The sequence below is a fragment of the Pantherophis guttatus genome, chromosome 1 (genome assembly GCF_059756535.1).
Source record: "Pantherophis guttatus breed Tessera chromosome 1, ASM5975653v1, whole genome shotgun sequence".
In the NCBI taxonomy this organism is placed as follows: domain Eukaryota; kingdom Metazoa; phylum Chordata; class Lepidosauria; order Squamata; family Colubridae; genus Pantherophis; species Pantherophis guttatus.
Genome location: NC_142063.1, coordinates 144,799,561 through 144,816,699, shown reverse-complemented (window position 1 = coordinate 144,816,699; position 17,139 = coordinate 144,799,561). Strand labels below are relative to the sequence as shown.

General features: G+C 40.1%; 1 protein-coding gene across 6 annotated transcripts in view; it reads right to left on the bottom strand.

Annotated features, from left to right (window-relative positions):
• GPD2 (glycerol-3-phosphate dehydrogenase 2) overlaps window positions 1-16,094 on the bottom strand; it is a 100,111-nt gene extending 84,017 nt beyond the window's left edge. The window contains exon 1 of one of the 6 annotated variants that reach the window (XM_034425362.3): window positions 15,749-16,094. The gene's annotated coding sequence lies outside the window, so the exon portion shown is untranslated. Of the gene's footprint in view, window positions 1-7,673; window positions 8,030-12,065; window positions 12,408-15,220; window positions 15,402-15,748 lie in introns of those variants that run through there. The other 5 variants (XM_087881893.1, XM_034425370.3, XM_034425377.3 and 2 more) reach the window with 5 other exon arrangements.
• Between the last annotated feature and the right edge of the window lie 1,045 nt (window positions 16,095-17,139).

The following is a 17,139-nucleotide window of genomic DNA, read 5'->3' as shown; positions in this document are numbered from 1 at the left end:
CTGTTTAGGAAGTCTTCATCTTGATGAATGAGCTATAGGCATAACGCTATGACCTCCAGTTCTCTGATCTCTGCTTTCATAATTTCCACAAACATTTTATACAAATGAAATCAGTTTTGCCTTTAGGAAAAAAAGGCAGATCTTGCACACATATGTTGCAGCTGAGTACCAGAATCCCATCTTTGGCCATGATCTCTCCTATATTCTCTGGAGGAAAAAATCCCCAAAGAATAAATGCAAGCGCATTTGTTAAGTTTGTGTGCCATCAGAGGCATGTGTGCTGTTGGCTTGAGCTGGTAAGATGAAGTCCAATTCCTTTGCCATTAGCAGATCTTTCTACTGTCTTCCCAGGATACAGAAGGAATATGCAGATGAACCTCTAATTCTTGGATTAAGGGTTCTTTAGTGTTTCTGAACTACAATTCCTATCATGCCTAGCCAGGCAAGCCAACTGTCAAAAATTATAGGGATTGCTGCCCTGATATATCTAATATATTTGTATATGCAAAAAAAACCTGGAGTGGTGATGTAGACACTGCATTCTTCCCAAATCAAAGGTTCATATAAGCACTTAGCATAATCTTTGGTACATTAGGATAACTAGCCAGAACATGACAACAATTTACACAATAAATGTTACAGAAACAGGAAGTATTTATAGAGGGCTAGACTGCATTTGCTGTTACTATTAACCAACAGCATAAACCAAATGCTGGATTGTGATTCTCTTATCACTTACTATTCTGTTCATGAGCCATAGATGGAACTCAAATTTAGACTTCTTTACTAGTAAAAGCCGTAACTGTACTAAAATAAATAATAGTATTTAAAAATGCAAAGATACTGTGAATTACTGGTATATCCTAATCATAATATTCAACAACAGTGTTAGATTCTAGGTGTAATTTTAAAATTGGAGTTATTTTTTAGCAATTAAAAGATAAATAAGATTAATAGATAAAATTGCTATTAATATCTAAAATTTGATATTCTGCACTAGATTCATATAATAAACAAGCATCTACTTAGAAACAGCAGGCTCTGAACATTATTTATTCACAATTATGAATACATTTTAACACATACTGTTTTAAAATACTGTGGCTGTGAAACATTAATACAAATGCACAATGAAATCTTACATTAGTAGCTAACTAGGCCACATTTCAAAACCAATTGTGTTTACACAAAATGCAAGCCCTTATTATGCGTTTGCTTCCTATAATACTTAAAACTGTCTGGACTTCATTTTTTCAAAAGATGTCATTATCCAAATCAAATTCAGACTAATAATTGATTCCACTTTATTTATTACCCCCTGCAGGTATGTGTTTTTGAAAATAAAGAGGTTGGGAGAAGAATTAGCTTCCCCTGGCTACATGCAGTGCCTTTGATCCAAATTGGGTCAAAAAAAATCAGGAAGTGCTTCTCAACCAGCCACTGAAAATGTTGCTGGGATACTGATGAAAATTGTTCACAGGAAGAATGTTTTAATCATGCTTAACACTACCTAATGTGCCACATAAATAAAATCATTCTCAGTATCAGAGAAGTTAGAACTACATTCCTAGTATATACAATGGAAATACACTCAACTACAGAAATCAATCATCCTTCAGACATTAAGCTATTTTTTTTAGAAAATGGTGCAAAGACTAGGTTCTAAATCTTGATTTGGGCTTATTCTTTTGCGTAAACTCAAACCATTGTGATGTATTTAACAAACTCCACTCGAATAAATGATCGCATACCACAATATATGAACCTAGCATAGCTCCTTTGTGGTCATAACAACAAGAAAAGCAGTGGCCACTACTGGGCTATTTTAAGCTTCCTTTCTCAAAGATAAAAGAATGGTGCATGCTGTCCGAGATTGTCCAAAATACTTTTGTTAAAAAAAAAATAGAAATGCATGATTTTATGGGGGAAAATGTGATGATCACTAGAGCCAATGGTTAAAAAGATATGCAGAAATTCTTTTTTTCCCCTACAAGTCAACGTTGCGTGATATTTTCTGGAAGCTCAATTATTCACAGAGAGCCCAAGTTGTCTTCTACCTTTCTATCAACCAAGGGCACAAGGCAAGCAATTGGCTTTTCCCCTTTTTAATTAAAACGAAATTGTGTTTAGACACCAGGGAGGGAAGCAGCTTGACATCTGACTCTAAAAGAAAAGGAACAGACTGAGATTTTTTTTACCTAGATTTTTCTTCCTCCTTGATGAGATACAAGCAAGTGATGCTTAATGAATTACAATAGGTAGAATATTAATTGCAAAACAATGGTCCTAACTTTATACAGTGTATTACAGATTGTTTCATTATGAGTTGGGGGTTGTTGGGTTGTTGTTGTTTTTTTGGTTCTAATACAGCACTGAATGCTGTTCTTTACATTCCATGGTTCTCTAATCCAGGGATACTGTTCTTGGAGAGAGAGAAAAGCAGAAATGAGCACATAGGAATAATGGGAGCATATAAGTTTAATGTTAAGTGGTTATAGTACTGAATGTCAATATACCTCCCTCCAGCCCAGCAAAAGCCTCATGAAATGTAATAATCTGAGGGCACTTAGAGAAAGCTAGTTTTCTTTTAAGGTGAAACAATTCCTTCAGATTTAAATTAGCTTTGTACAAATTGGTATGCTGCATGAGCCAAAAAAGGGCTGAGAAAATACTATCTACAGACCTCTCAGATCCTAGTCATAAACGGTTTAAACTTCTCCCCTCAGGACACCGCTATAGGGCATTGCATACCAAAACAACTAGACACAAAGACAGTTCCCCCTCACCCCATGCCATCACTCTGCTAACACCTAATTCCAACAGCACCATCTTATCCCTAAGGATATCTAACCATGTAGTAGGGCTGTATTATGATTATCCTTCTCATCTTTCCTATTACCTACTCTGGTTGGTATCTTATGACTATCACTTTGTTGGTTGTATCCTATATGATTTATCATTTTGTTGCTTGTATGTATACTTACAGCTTATGCGCCAAAAACAAATTCCTTGTGTGTCCAATCACATTTGGCCAATCAAGAATATTCTATTTTTCTATTCTATCTGTGACCCTCCAAAGCTGACTGTTCAGTGGCAGCTCATTGGTCATTTAATCACTGGCTCAGATTTAACCACATTGTGGTAACTTCTTTCCTGTTCTGTCTTTTTGGGGGATGAAGTTAACTGTTGTAGTTGGTAAATCCATGGTTCATCACAAGTAAATTCAATCTAAGTGAAACCAAATTCACTTAAGTTATTTACGGGACCGCCTGCTACCACCAATAGCCTCCCACCGACCAGTACGCTCCCATAGAGAGGGGCTCCTCCGGGTGCCGTCGGCCAAACAATGTCGACTGGTGGCCCCCAGGGGGAGAGCCTTCTCTGTGGGGGCACCTACAGTCTGGAATGAGCTCCCCCCGGAGATACGGAGGATCCCGGATCTGCGCACCTTCCGCCGCGCGCTTAAAACGTTTTTATTCCATCAAGCTGGCCTGGCCTAAATCTTTTCCTTTTTAAAATTTTAAAATTTAAATTTTAAATACTAATTTTAATTTGTTTAATTATGGGATATTTTAAAATTGAGCCAAATTGTTTAATCTGTTTTAACTTATTTTAAATTTTGTATTCTTGTGTTTTATCCTTTGGCTGTTCACCGCCCTGAGTCCTTCGGGAGAAGGGCGGTATAGAAATCTAATAAAATAAAATAAATAAAATAAATAAGAGCTGTGTTATTAACTTAAAAACGGCAATGATTCACTTAACAACTGTGGCAAGTAAGGTCATAAAATGAGGCACAAGTCACTTAACTGTCTTACTTGGGCTCAATTGTGGTCATAAATTGAGGGCTACCTGTACTGCAATATCGAAACAGTAAAAAGTAAAGTCTTCTAGTTCTTGTGTACAGTAATAGTAAAACAATTCCTCCTTAATCCACATAAACTCAATTTTCCAGTACAGTTAATCCTCGATTTACAATAGTTCATTTAGTACAGTTCAAATTTACAACAGCACTGAAAAGTGACATGACCATTTTTCACTTATGACCATTGCAGCATCTCCCATAGTCATGTGATCACCTTTTGCAACCTTCAGAAAAGCAAAGCCAGTAGGGAAGCCAGATTCACTTAACAACCACATTTCTAACTTAAAACGGTTCACTTAATAACTGTGGCAAGAAAAGTCGTAAAATGGAATAAAACTCATTTAACAAATGTCTCACTTAGCAACATAAATTTTGGGCTCAACTGTGGTCATAAGTAGAGGACTACCTTTAGTAAGAGCAGTCCTGCTTTAGTCAGCAGCATAAAGTACTTTTTTTTTTAGAATGGGATGGTCATTTGGTACTCTGAGTTCCTTCAAAAAAAGTGGAATATAAATTCCAATGCAGTACCATTCATAAAATTTTTCAGGCACTAAAAGATATTAAGTAGGAGACGGATATTAAGCACATGAGACTTCTTGGGCTCAATCCCAAATTTTAGCAATATAAAAACCAGCACAGCTTTATTGAATGGCATTAAAATAATATCTTGTAAAAAGAGTTGAATAGGCTATTAACAGTAAGTTATAAATAATTTATCAATCCTAAAACTTTGTCTATAGTCTTTAATACAGAGGCCTGGTTCGCATATTTTGCTACCCCAAAAAGTGGTTTGATTTGGATTTATCATGATGGATAAATCAGGCTTCTGTGGTTCTTTTATTTTATAGCATAGTGTTTTGGGTGTATCTAAGACCAGTGACTCAAATCCCAATTTGACTCAGCACGGTATGTGAACCAGCCAAACATGACTTATTCAGTAACTTTTGCTAAATGATTGTTAGTCACCTAGAGCTATTTTCTATCATATAAGCAGCCATATTTTTTTCTAATAAAATGTGCAAACCAAGCCAGTGTTTAAATCATCACAGCCATCTAAATTAAGGTGACCAGATTTTAACATTGGTAAAGAGGGACATTGTGGGCGTGGCTTATTTTGTGGGTGTGGCTAGCTGGTCATGTGACTGGGTGGGCGTGGCTAGCTGGTCATGTGACTGGGTGGCCATGGCTATGTGTATAGGGTAAGGTGAACAGATTTTAACATTGGTAAGAAGGACACCATTGTGGGCGTGGCTTATTGTGTGGGTGTGGCTTGGAGGCCATGTGACTGGGTGGGCGTGGCTAGCTGGTCATGTGACCTGGTGGCCATGATTATGTGTATAGGGACTACTCAGAGGGCTGAAAAGTCATTTCTGACAGGTCCTCGCACTTTTGACTGGTCCTCACACTTATGACCATCCTCACATTTATGCCCGTGCAGCATTCTTAACAACCATGTCACTCATTTCACAACTGCTTCTCTTCACCATGGTGATAAGATAGGGCAAAAAACGTAAAATGTGAGGACAGTCGTAAGTTCGAGGACTGGTCAAAAGTGTGAGGACCAGTCAAAAATAACTTTTTCAGCCCTCTGAGTAGTCCATATGCACAAAAGGACTAACCAGAGGGCTGAAAAAAGTCATTTCTGACAGGTCCTCGCACTTTTGACTGGTCCTCACACTTATGACCATCCTCACATTTATGCCCGTGCAGCATTCTTAACAACCATGTCACTCATTTCACAACTGCTTCTCTTCACCATGATGACAAGATAGGGCAAAAATGTAAAATGTGAGGACAGTCGTAAGTTCGAGGACTGGTCAAAAGTGTGAGGACCAGTCAAAAATAACTTTTTCAGCCCTCTGAGTAGTCCATATGCACAAAAGGATACAGCAATAGAGAGGGATGAAGGAAGGGAAGGGAAATTAGAGTAGGAGTGAGGGTAAGAGAGGGAGGAAGAGAGGAGGAGAAGGAGAAAGGAAGAGGAAATAGGGAGGAGAAGAAGAGGGTGGGTGGAAGAGAAAGTAAGAAGGAAAGAAAAGAGAGGTGGTAGGTTTGAGGAGAAAGATTGCTGTACAATAAAAAAGATGAAAGGGAAGAAAGCCAACCCCAAACAAATATAAAGATATTAAGATAAAGAATGAATTGTTAAACTTTAAAGAATAAAAGAGAACAAATATGAATAAATAGCAATAATTAGAAACACACATACAAACATACAATGTATTTTCTTTGAACAGAATATTTGGCTGGTTCACAAATTTAAACAGTGTTTAGTCATTTCAATTAAATTTACAATTTCTATATTTCCTTTTTGCCATATTTATTCCTCATCTATTTTTTTAAAAAAAACAATATTACCCTTCATCCTCATCTCTAATCTTAATCAAATTCAATTTTTCCCTTCTATTCTATATTATACCCCTTCCCATTGTCATCTATTTTTATATCCATCCTCACATTGGTTAATTATGTAATTATGTAATACAGTTGTTTAATACAAATTCAACATTTTAATATAAATCAATTAGTTATATAACTATCTTTTTTGTATATTAATATGAACATGAATATTCCAATTATTTCCATGCAATCCAATTTCTTACAAATCAATTAATTATATTTACCAATAATAATAAACCAAATAATTTCCCCCATATATTCCTCCAAACCAGAACTTAACCATTTCTGCTTTCAACACAGTATACAATTAATAGTATCTCAATTATTACAATTCCCTAGTTAAAAAGAGCTTTTTTTTCTTTTGTGTTTTAAAATCTTGAACTCTCCTCTTTTGCCCTAAATAATTTCCCATTGTTTCCACCTACCTTTTTTGGTGAGGAAAAGGAAAATAAATCTGCTGCCTAATTTTCCAACGTTGCAAGCAAACACCAAAGCCAACAGCCTGTTTTACTTTCATTTTCGTTTTGAGCTTGGTTTGCACAAAGAGGAAAAAAAACTGCTGGAGCAATTTAGGAAGAGCAGAGCCCTGCGCAAATCAGCTGAGAGGGGGAAGCCGAGCTAATCAACATAGGGCGGCCCTTTGAAGCCCCGCGGCAAGAGTTTAAAGAGTTTTTTTTCCCTCTAGCCATCAGCGGGGACTCAGGAGACAGAATGAAAAATCGGGACTTTTTCAAAACGCCGCGGGACGCGGGACAAATTGCTCAAAAGCGGGACTGTCCCGCCAAAAGCGGGACGTCTGGTCACCTTAATCTAAATGTTTTCATTTAAGATTATATACTATGAGTATTGGGGAAGTGAGGCTTTAAGACATCTGATACGGCTTTATACAATTAAGTGTAGTATCCAAAATCAAGTATTTTTAACAGAACTGCACTAATTAGATATTCATTGCATCTCTAAACACACACAAAAGCTTCTGCTTGCAACAGAAGTAGCACTTTGCAAAAGACAAAATATTGCACTAGAAAAATTATTCTATCAAGGGTTCAATTCTAAAGACAAAATATATAGTGAAATAAAAATTCTGAAACTCATAGAGGAAGAAATCAATGATTTTGCACTTCTAATAATGATCTCTCTCTCTCTCCCTCCCTCACACACACACACACACACACACACACACACTTAAAAACAACAGTCAAGTCTATCATAAGCTAAGTACCATTTCTGGGCATGTTTCTTTTTAACTTTGTTTTTAAAAAAAGCTTGATGTAGTTTTGCTTCTGATCAAAGAATAAGGAAATGAGAGTGAAATTTTATATTAATCTTGTTTTAACCATTAGTTGTTGTGACACATATGCATGCTTTTGAGCTATTCACAATTATTCATTAAACATTAAGCATTTCTTACCTGGTTATTGATTACTGCTGATACCAAAACCACTGCATTAATAAACAGATGTTGCCCCCAAACCATGAGCTTCTATGTAAGCATGTAGATTATGTATAGATTGCTTCTGGTAATAAATTGTCAGCTTTAAAGAATATGAATCTATAATAATCCGCAAATGCCCAGATATTGTTTAACTGCATCACCAGCAGCCCCAGCTATCACAATTATTGGTGTAGGATGCTGAGAATCACAGCAGTATTGAATGGCTACTTCCATCTTTCCTTTGATGTCTATATCCCATTTTAAAATACTACAGCTTTATCTGCTAGGTATTGCTTCTTGTAAGAGTCCCATACTAACTTGTGGTCAAATGCAAAGCATTCAGAGATCTGGGATCTCATTTATAGGGTTAGTTCTTACCACATGGTCACAACGCTAGCATAAGCACAACAGTGAATGGTAAGCAATTCTCTGGTTTCACTGCACCCTAAAATAGAAAGTGTGAAAGCATTAAATTGCTTACTCTACCCTGGATGAAGATATACCAGGGATCTATATCCACAATGACTCCAGCAAGTATTACTTTTATAATTAAAAGGTTATATATCAATATATAACAAAACATCAATATAGCAAAGGATTTATGACATCAATATGTCATATTGAGTTGCACATTAAAGACTGCAAGATAGGCTATAAATTGGTGTATGCTTATCCTTGAAAATAAGCCTGCCCAAATCTGTTGGGACTTACTTCCAAATAAATAAACCAAGCTATAGAATTGTTTTATCCCAAACTTGTTCACCCTTCCTATGATGAAGATTTTGGTACCTTCTAATCCCACTAATCCACCCACAGTTATTCAGAAGTTTAGATCTAGAGAATATATAGCAGTCAACTCTACATATTCCCTAGATCAGGGGTCTCTAACCTTGGCAACTTTAAGACTTGTGGACTTCAACTCCCAGAATTCCTCAGCCAGTGAAGCTGACTGAAGAATTCTGGAAGTTGAAGTCCACAAGTCTTAAAGTTGCCAAGGTTAGAGATCCCTGCCATAGATCTCTAGAGCTGTTAAGCTCTACATTTAAGACTTCTACATAAGTCTCATGTTGGACTAAGTATGGCTTGCTTCATCATGGTTAAATTAAACAAACTATAATAAGCTGGATCTGTGTAACATGCCAAGCTATAAATTAACTATAACTAATAGTTATAATAGTTAATAGTCTATTAACTATAACTCCTGATTTTACTCAGTAATATTAAGCCATAACACTAAGTATGTTATGGTTTAGCATTATGAGAGAAACCAACCATATAAATAAAAATAACCTGCTCCCCTACATATAAATTTGGGAAGTATGAAATCACATGAAGAGGCAAAAATGAGAAGCTGGGGAGCAGGGGCTGAGACTCTACCACCAAAGCTAAGTAAATATATGCTCTTTGCACAAATACATTAGACATTCCAAAAATAAAAGAACTGAGCATCAGGAATGCAAAGGGAATACAAATACAAGTTTACTTAATCACAACCTCTTATACCACTGTTAAGATATTATTGAAGATGCTCTGATAAAAGTCATTCAAGAATATAATAAGAATGGGCAACTGGTAGGGTTTTATAGCTGTTCCCAAATACAATATCCAACTGCATCACCATACTAGCTTTTGAAAGAAAGAAAATAAATTTGTTTTAGCTTTTAATTGGTTAATGGGGGGGGGGACGAGGACAAGGAGACTGAGAGGAGACTGCCATAGATTTATGGGTGGTATAGCTCTTAAATTGCCATACACCTAATACGATAAAGCATAGGATGTGCCTGCAAATGTCTTCTCTGACATCTCCAAAAAAATTCATTGCACCATTAGACAAGCTCTATCCCTTTCATACATGCATACAATGTTATGATATATATACAAAAAGCGTAAACTTCACACCATGTCAGCACAACACTCCTTTTGTGATTTGTCCTCCTTGACCATCTTCCACAGATGTTTCTGGATGTGTCACATATATTACTCAATACACTGAAGGTCTCTTTAACCTACTAAAAAGACATAACAATGCCTCTGATGAAGTTACTGTATTTTCTGGAGTATAAGACGCTCCGGACTATAAGACACACCTACCTTTTTTGGTGAGGAAAACAAGAAAAAGAAATCTGCCTCTGCCTCCCAGCAATTTTGCCTCCTTGCAGCAAACAGCTAATAGCCTGCTTTACTTTCATTTTCGTTTTCAGCATAGCTTGGTTAGCACAAGAAAAAAAAATCTGCTCCCAGCAATTTACCTCCTTGCAGCAAGCAGCAGAGGGCCACGCAAAACAGCTGAGAGCAAAACAGCTGCGAGTCGGGAGGCCGATCCAATCAACTTGTGCTAATTAGGCTGTGCTGAAGCAAGCTGTTTCTTCTTGCTGCTTGCTGCAAGGAGGTAAACTGCTGGGAGGCAGAGGCCAAAGGGTGGGGGCCAGTGGATGGGCAGGGCTACATTCGGTGTATAAGACGCACCTAAATTTTCACACCCTTTTAGGGGGGAAAGGTGCGTCCTATACTTCAAAAAATACTGTAATCATACTTTAATCATAATTATTGTACTATTTTATTTATTTTCTATAGTTTGAATTATACTGATTGTATTTCCTGATGTTTATAAGCACTCCAATACTCTCTCTCTCTCTCCCCTCCATTCCTCCGCCCCTCCCCCCACATATGGTATTGAGTAGAAAGGCCAGCAGAACTCAAAGAAAATCTAACAACATAGATACCATAGAAAAGTATGGATTCTCCTGAAGCAAAAACATTGGTAACATATATTAAATGCAGAAGCAATCTGCTCACAGATATCCACAGAAAGACAAATATCTTACGGTTACTTGCACTGACTCATACAATAACACTACAAAACCACAGATCCTAATTATCAATACTCAAGTTATGTTGCATTACTGCGGAATATTTACTTCGTTGATTTTTTCAACTCTCCCAAGAAGAACTGCATTAAGACTGACAGAAGACAATGAACAGTGCAATATTTCACAATCCAAACCTTAGCAAATAACGATCTCATATTATTCTGCCATGTTCCCTAAGGAACAGGGGTGCGTGACAAAAAAAACTCAACAGGCCAAAGGGAAGGTTTAAAGAGAGAAAGGGCACAAGGAGGCAGGCAGCTGCTAGGTAATTAATATGTCTGATGTAACTTTAAACTTTCTGCTTAAGGAATATCATAAGACACGATTCTATAACAGTATATGGGTAGATTTAGTTCTAAACATTTGAAAACATTTACTGTTATGAAACGCTGTCATGGACATGCCTTTTCTCTAATTCTGGATAATAAGAATTATAAGACATTCATTACGAATCAAACATTGAAATAAACAGTGATACAGCAGCCATATTTGTTAGTGCTAACTTTGATTGCATAAATATCTGGTCACCCGTAAAGTGAATATTCTCCCACTCCCCTGCTTCACGTGGCTTCCAAAAGACTATGAGTATGATTTTGAACTTCTTTGTAAGAATAACTTTTTGGTTAGCCTTTGAGTCAGTGTTGATTCCTGGTGACTGCTTGGACAAGTCCATGCAGTTTTCTTGGCAATGTTTCTTGGAAGTGATTTGCTATTGCCTCCTTCCTAGGGCTGAGAGAGGGTAACTGGCCCAAGATCACCCAGCTAGCTTTATGCCTTAGGTAGGACTAGAATTCACGGTCTCCTATTTTCTACCCTGGTGTCTTAACTGTTCTGACCTAGGCTTCCCAGGATCATGAAGCAGACTCCTTGTCCCAACAAAAACACCTTTTTATTAAGTTACTGTGAATTCCTCTCATTCACATCCAGCAGTCTTTCAAGGGAGAATTTACAATCACAGACTTTATCTGGCTTGGAGAGCTGCCAGGTCAATATCTTCAAGAAATCTCTGAGAGTCATGAACCAATAAACCAAACTAATTGTCTCCTGCAAACTCCACTCCCTTTTCTCTCCTCTTTTATGCCCTCTGGGAGGGGCCATTCATCATCCACCTGTGGCCTTACTCCCAAGTCAACCCTTGTTCTTTAGCTGTTCCCTTCATCTGGCAACTCTGTGCATGCACACACTGGGAACAGCCTCCAGCTGTTCATCTGCCTCACTGATGTCTGCCTCCAAAGGCAGCTGATAACTGGCATAATGTCCCTGGCCCCCTCTCTGCTTCCGACACAGAGCCCTCATCAGAGCCTTCCTCAGACTCCAGGACTGACCCATGTTCCTCCCCAACCTCCTCACTGTCTGAATCTGCTGCCAGCTCTGCTGGCAGGCCACATTAACTACTATAGTACACAAAACTAGCTCTCATTAAAATAACTAGTTCTCCAAATATTTTGAATTCCTACAAAGTAAGATGTTTAAAAGCTACGCTTCAGTAATTGATCACCTGATTCTATTTTCAAAGAGCAGCATATCTGTATATTATCGAAACCTCAGGGTTGAAGGTCTCAACCATGGATTCTCTGGCTCTCTGGTCTTACCACAAAGGAGGCCTACTCCCTACCTCTGTCTCTATATATACATGTTACTGCTTTCTCACCATAACAGGGGCCACCGAGAATTCAGCACTTGGCATTTCTGTCTTTAGGTAATTACAGGTGAGTTGTCAATCCCACAACTTTGCCTCCCCTGGGATATCCTATTGGAGCTGGCCCAGGAAGCAAGCTGATTTGCCATGGTAATATAATTCCTTTGCATTACTGACCTCAGTTATTATTACCATGGTGACAGAAAATACAGCAACTCTTCCGTCAGCAGCCCATCATTCCATTTGGGAAGCAACTTCAGTTTTCCAGCAAGGACAAGTCTTGGATCCTAGACAGGCATGAATATCCTAATCCTGTGATGGCAAACCTATGGCACATGTAATACAGGTGGCATGCGGAACCATATTGTGGGCATGTGAATGTTGCCCTAGGTTAGCTCCAGCGTGCATGCATGCACCGGCCAGCTGATTTTCGGGCTTTCCAGGCCCACCGGAAGTTGGGAAACGGGCTGCTTCCGGCCTCCGGAGGGTCTCCCGGGGGGTGGGGAAGGCCCTTTTCACCCTCCCGACTCCAAGAAAGTCTCTGGAGCCTGGGGAGGGCGAAAAACAGGACTACCAGGCCCACCGTGCCATCGCATGCCAAAAGCGGGGGAAACGCTGGGGGGTCGTGCGCGCATTGAATTATGGGTGTGGGCACATGCGTATGCGACACCCCACCCCCCCAGGCACTCTTGGCACGCAACGGCAAAAAGGTTAGCCATCACTGTCCTAATCCATCATACTCACTGTCCATACTAGCTAGGGAACATAGGAATATAACACAAAATATCCACATGATGGTAAATTGGGTGAAGTTGTTCCAGATCAATGTAGTGACCTCAACAATAAAAACATTTATAAGTAGGTACATTTTCTTGATGGGTGCTCATATTTTAGAATTATACCGTACTAGTGAAAACTTTTTATACCTAAGAAATACTGGCTTTCTTTAAAAAAATATATGATTTTCAGCATGTAACCAGCAGAAGAGTGATAAGGGCAGAAATAATGTATAATGTCAGTAGATTTTCATCTGCACGTCTTCAATTTTTAAATAATATTTAAAATTTTATATTCTGATCTTAGTCTGACTCTTAGGAATAAAAATTCAAATAAATTTTGGAAAATAATTAGAGAATGAGACCATTCTTATTATTCAGAGTTTAATTTTATTATTAAAATAAAGTGTTATAAAAAATAAACTAGGAACCTGAAATGAGATTCCAAAATCTAGGACTGCAATGGGTACATAAAACTTGTAATTTTTCAGGTATCAAACAAGCAAAATAAACTTCACCTTAGAATCTTCCCAAAAAAAAGGCAAACTTTAAAACAAAATGGGATAGAAAAAAGTGAATTATCTTTGATCCTTGTTGTCATTTAAAAAACATTTGTCTTTCCTGTTATGAAAACACTCATGGGTTGGGCTTCTTGATTCGAAACTCCCTTGAATTACCTAATACCAAAGAAGTAAGTGTTAATTTATCAAGATATCATCTACACATTCATTGTAATAGTTAACCCAAGATATTTTACTTCCTTGTGCAGCAGCCAAATCTTCAACAGTTGTTCACCTAAGAAATATGTAAGTGGTCTTATCTTGAATTATAAGATCCTCCAATCATGCTAAGAAGCAATAAAAATAGTTTCTGTCAGAGACCTATCAGAAGGTAAAAAAAATTACTTCAAAGACTTGTTGAAAGTCTACTTCTATATTATTTTGGCAAAGATATAGAAGTAATTTGCCACCGGGTTTTTTCATCATCCTTTTTGACTTAGATCTTTTGAAATAAAAATTCCAAATTCTTGCAAACAGAAATCACAAATATGTATCAGCTTTTTTCATCCCTCTTTCTTAGCCCAATCTACCTCACATGTGGTTGTTATGGGGAAAATACGCGGGAATATTAGATATGCATACCCCCTTTTGAATTATATATAAAAATGGTGGGATAATAATTAGGAAGGAAAATTTTGCTTTATCCTTTTTTTCTTAGAAAAACTGGATTCAGAAATCTTTCCTAATTTAAATTAGGTTGTAGTCATAACTCTTGTCAGTTATATGCTTCCAACTTAACACTGACTCAGGACAGATTGAAAGGTCTATTCTCAACTTCTTACCCTTTCCATTTCTCTCTAGTCAAGCATCTGCTGTACTGAACTGACCACTTCCCTCTGACTAATGGTGGGGCCTGCCATCTGTTCATTTACTTCTAATAACCCTAACCAAGTGTCCTCTACAGTAATAAGTCAACAGTGGTAACAGAACCACTGTGTATTTAGCATATAGAAACTGGCAACCACAAAAAGCACTCAGAAACTGCAACTGAGGAGAAAAAAAGACTAAAAGCTTCAAAAGCCTTAAAAAAAAAAAGCAGGAATTAACCTTTTTGTAATTTGTTATCAAATGAACTATTTCTTTCTCAAATGAAAGGCATGACCTCACCCTTCTGCCTGCAGATGATAAGCCCAAACCCATATTATATATGATGCTGGTTAGGCTAGAGGAGATATGGTGAGTGATCCTTTTGAGTCCTGTTATTACATCACACAAGTCCCCAGGCTTATCCTTGGAAGTAAAAACAGCCACCAAAAGTAAGGTCAGAATGCAACTACCATCATCAGACCCTGGAAGTAGAAGCATAGTATATGGATGTCCTGGGGCTTTGGTTTTTTTTTTTTTTTTTTTTTTGATTACTACAAATAAAACCTTATACATTTCTTTGCCAGAGGAACAGCAGCTCAGCCAGAATTTTTGGCCTGCAAATGAGGTCTCTGCGGTGACAAAAAGTGAAAGCAGGGCACTTCTGCCCAGGATCGGAGCCTGTAATCCCAACAATTACATAAGCTCTGACCATTCGCAACAGGTTTGAACCCCGGCGGTGGGGAGACCACCTGTGCCACCCACCTCCCCTCTCTCTCCTGCCCCACCGTGCCCCGATCCCAGCCATCATCAAACCCGCAAGCAGGCGCGCGAAGAAACTGGGGGAAGCCAGAAAGGACGCAACCAGACCGACCCTCGCGATGCCTCCTCCGGGACCCCGTCTCTCCGATCCGGGCGCCGGCTCCACTGTACCGCCTGTTCCCGCCCGACCGAGAAGGGAAAGAGAGAGAAGGCGGGGGGGGGAGGGAAGGAGGAGTCAGCATCTCCCAGCGACCGGCACCTTTCCCTCCAGGCTGCAGCCGCCCACGGGCTCAGCAAAGCGGAAGAAGATGCAGGATCGCGCGGCTCCTCCTCGGACAAGCAAGCGGGGGAAAAAAAGAGGGGGGCGAGCCGGTCGGGGGTCCTTGTCCCCGCCGAAAATCAACAGGCTTTTATCCTCCGAGGCCCAGCCGAGGCGGAGAATCTCAGATGAAAACTCCCGCGCTCAGTAGGCCCCGCTGCGGCCGCCCCTGCCGCCGCAACGCGAGGACCATTCCGGGAAGTCACCCGGCTGTCGGCCTACTACGCAAAGCTTCTTTTGCACGGCGTGCCTTAAAAAGCGCTCGCCTGCCTCCCCGGGCTGCAGGTGGAGGAGCCCAGTCGGAGCGACTTGCTCGCTTACCTTGCTTGCTTCTTGCCAGCCCGGCAGCTTCTAGCTAGCCTCGGTGATGCATTTTTTTTTTTTTTTAAATTTTTAGGAAACCCGGCCTCACGGCGCGAGCCCTGCAGCAGCTCGCGGATGAACAACAGAGGAAGCGGGGAGCAAAGTTGGGGGCTCTTGGCGGTCTCCCTTATTCCTCTTCTTCCCGCCCTCCCCCCACAGCCTGCTTCCTCCAGGCGCCTGTCCGCTAACCGGCCTGCAAAGGAGCAAGTTGCTGTAACGGGGCGGGTGGTGGTGGTGGAAGCTGGGGGGAAGAGAGCGAGCGCTTCCCGCTCCTCCCTTTCCCACACACGTGTTAGCACCGAAAGAGGGAGAGAGAGACTGCCGCTGCGAGTCACTCAGCCGCCCTGCTCGAGCCAGAAGCTGCTTTCCTGAAGCGGGGAGGGGTGGGGGGGAGGCCGTTTCAACGCTGTGACATTTGCAGCCAGTAAACAACTCTCCTGCCAAAGAAAAGTGACCCACCAAGAAACAACCCGGGGCCTCCTCACAGTCGCCTCTCAGAAGACCCAGATTCGTTTCCAAGGCGCTGCACGTTGTGCCATTTTACTTGGGAGTTTGGCTTTGCTAAAGAAAAAGGCGGGGTGGGGGTGGGGGGTGGAGAGGATGCTTTCCAAATCGGGCTTTTTCCTATGAGGTTCTACACTGGGTTCATTCATGGACAACTCGCTTTTGTTTTCCCTCCATTCCTGCCTTTCCTTTAGCAAGGGGAGGAGGGAAGTAACGAAAAGTTGGAGCGGCTGAACTTTTTGCCTTTCCGCCGATAGTGCTAAGGGGGCTGCCTCTTCCTTCTGGATCAAGTGATTCATCAGGGGACTCGGGTGGCGTCTCTGTTTGCAAGATGAACTGTGTATTCCCCACCTACTGTCCAACCGGAGTAAAATCCTTTTAGAAGCGACTTTATATCCCCTTATATCTGCAGACTTGGGAAGTGCAAACAGGTGATCTGGCAGGAAAGGAATCCGGGGGTCCCTTTTGGGATCCCAGCTAGCATGGTAACCAAGTGGGTTTCTGGAGGGCATAATCAGAGGTGGGTTTCAGCAGGTTCTGACCAGTTCTAGAAAACCAATAGCGGAAATTTTTGAGTAGTAAAAATTCTGACTGGCCCACCCGCATCTATTCTCTGCCTCCCAAGTACCAGCTGATCTGGAGGAAATGGGGATTTTGCGTAACCTTCCCCTGGATTGGGGAGGGAATGGAGATTTTGCAGTATCCTTCCCCTGCCACACTCACCAAGCCATGCCACGCCCACCAAGCCACACAGAACCGGTAGTAAAAAAAATTGAAACCCACCACTGGGCATAATCCTTACTCTTCCTCATACTTACACTAGTAATGTGTCTCTGCTGCTTTTT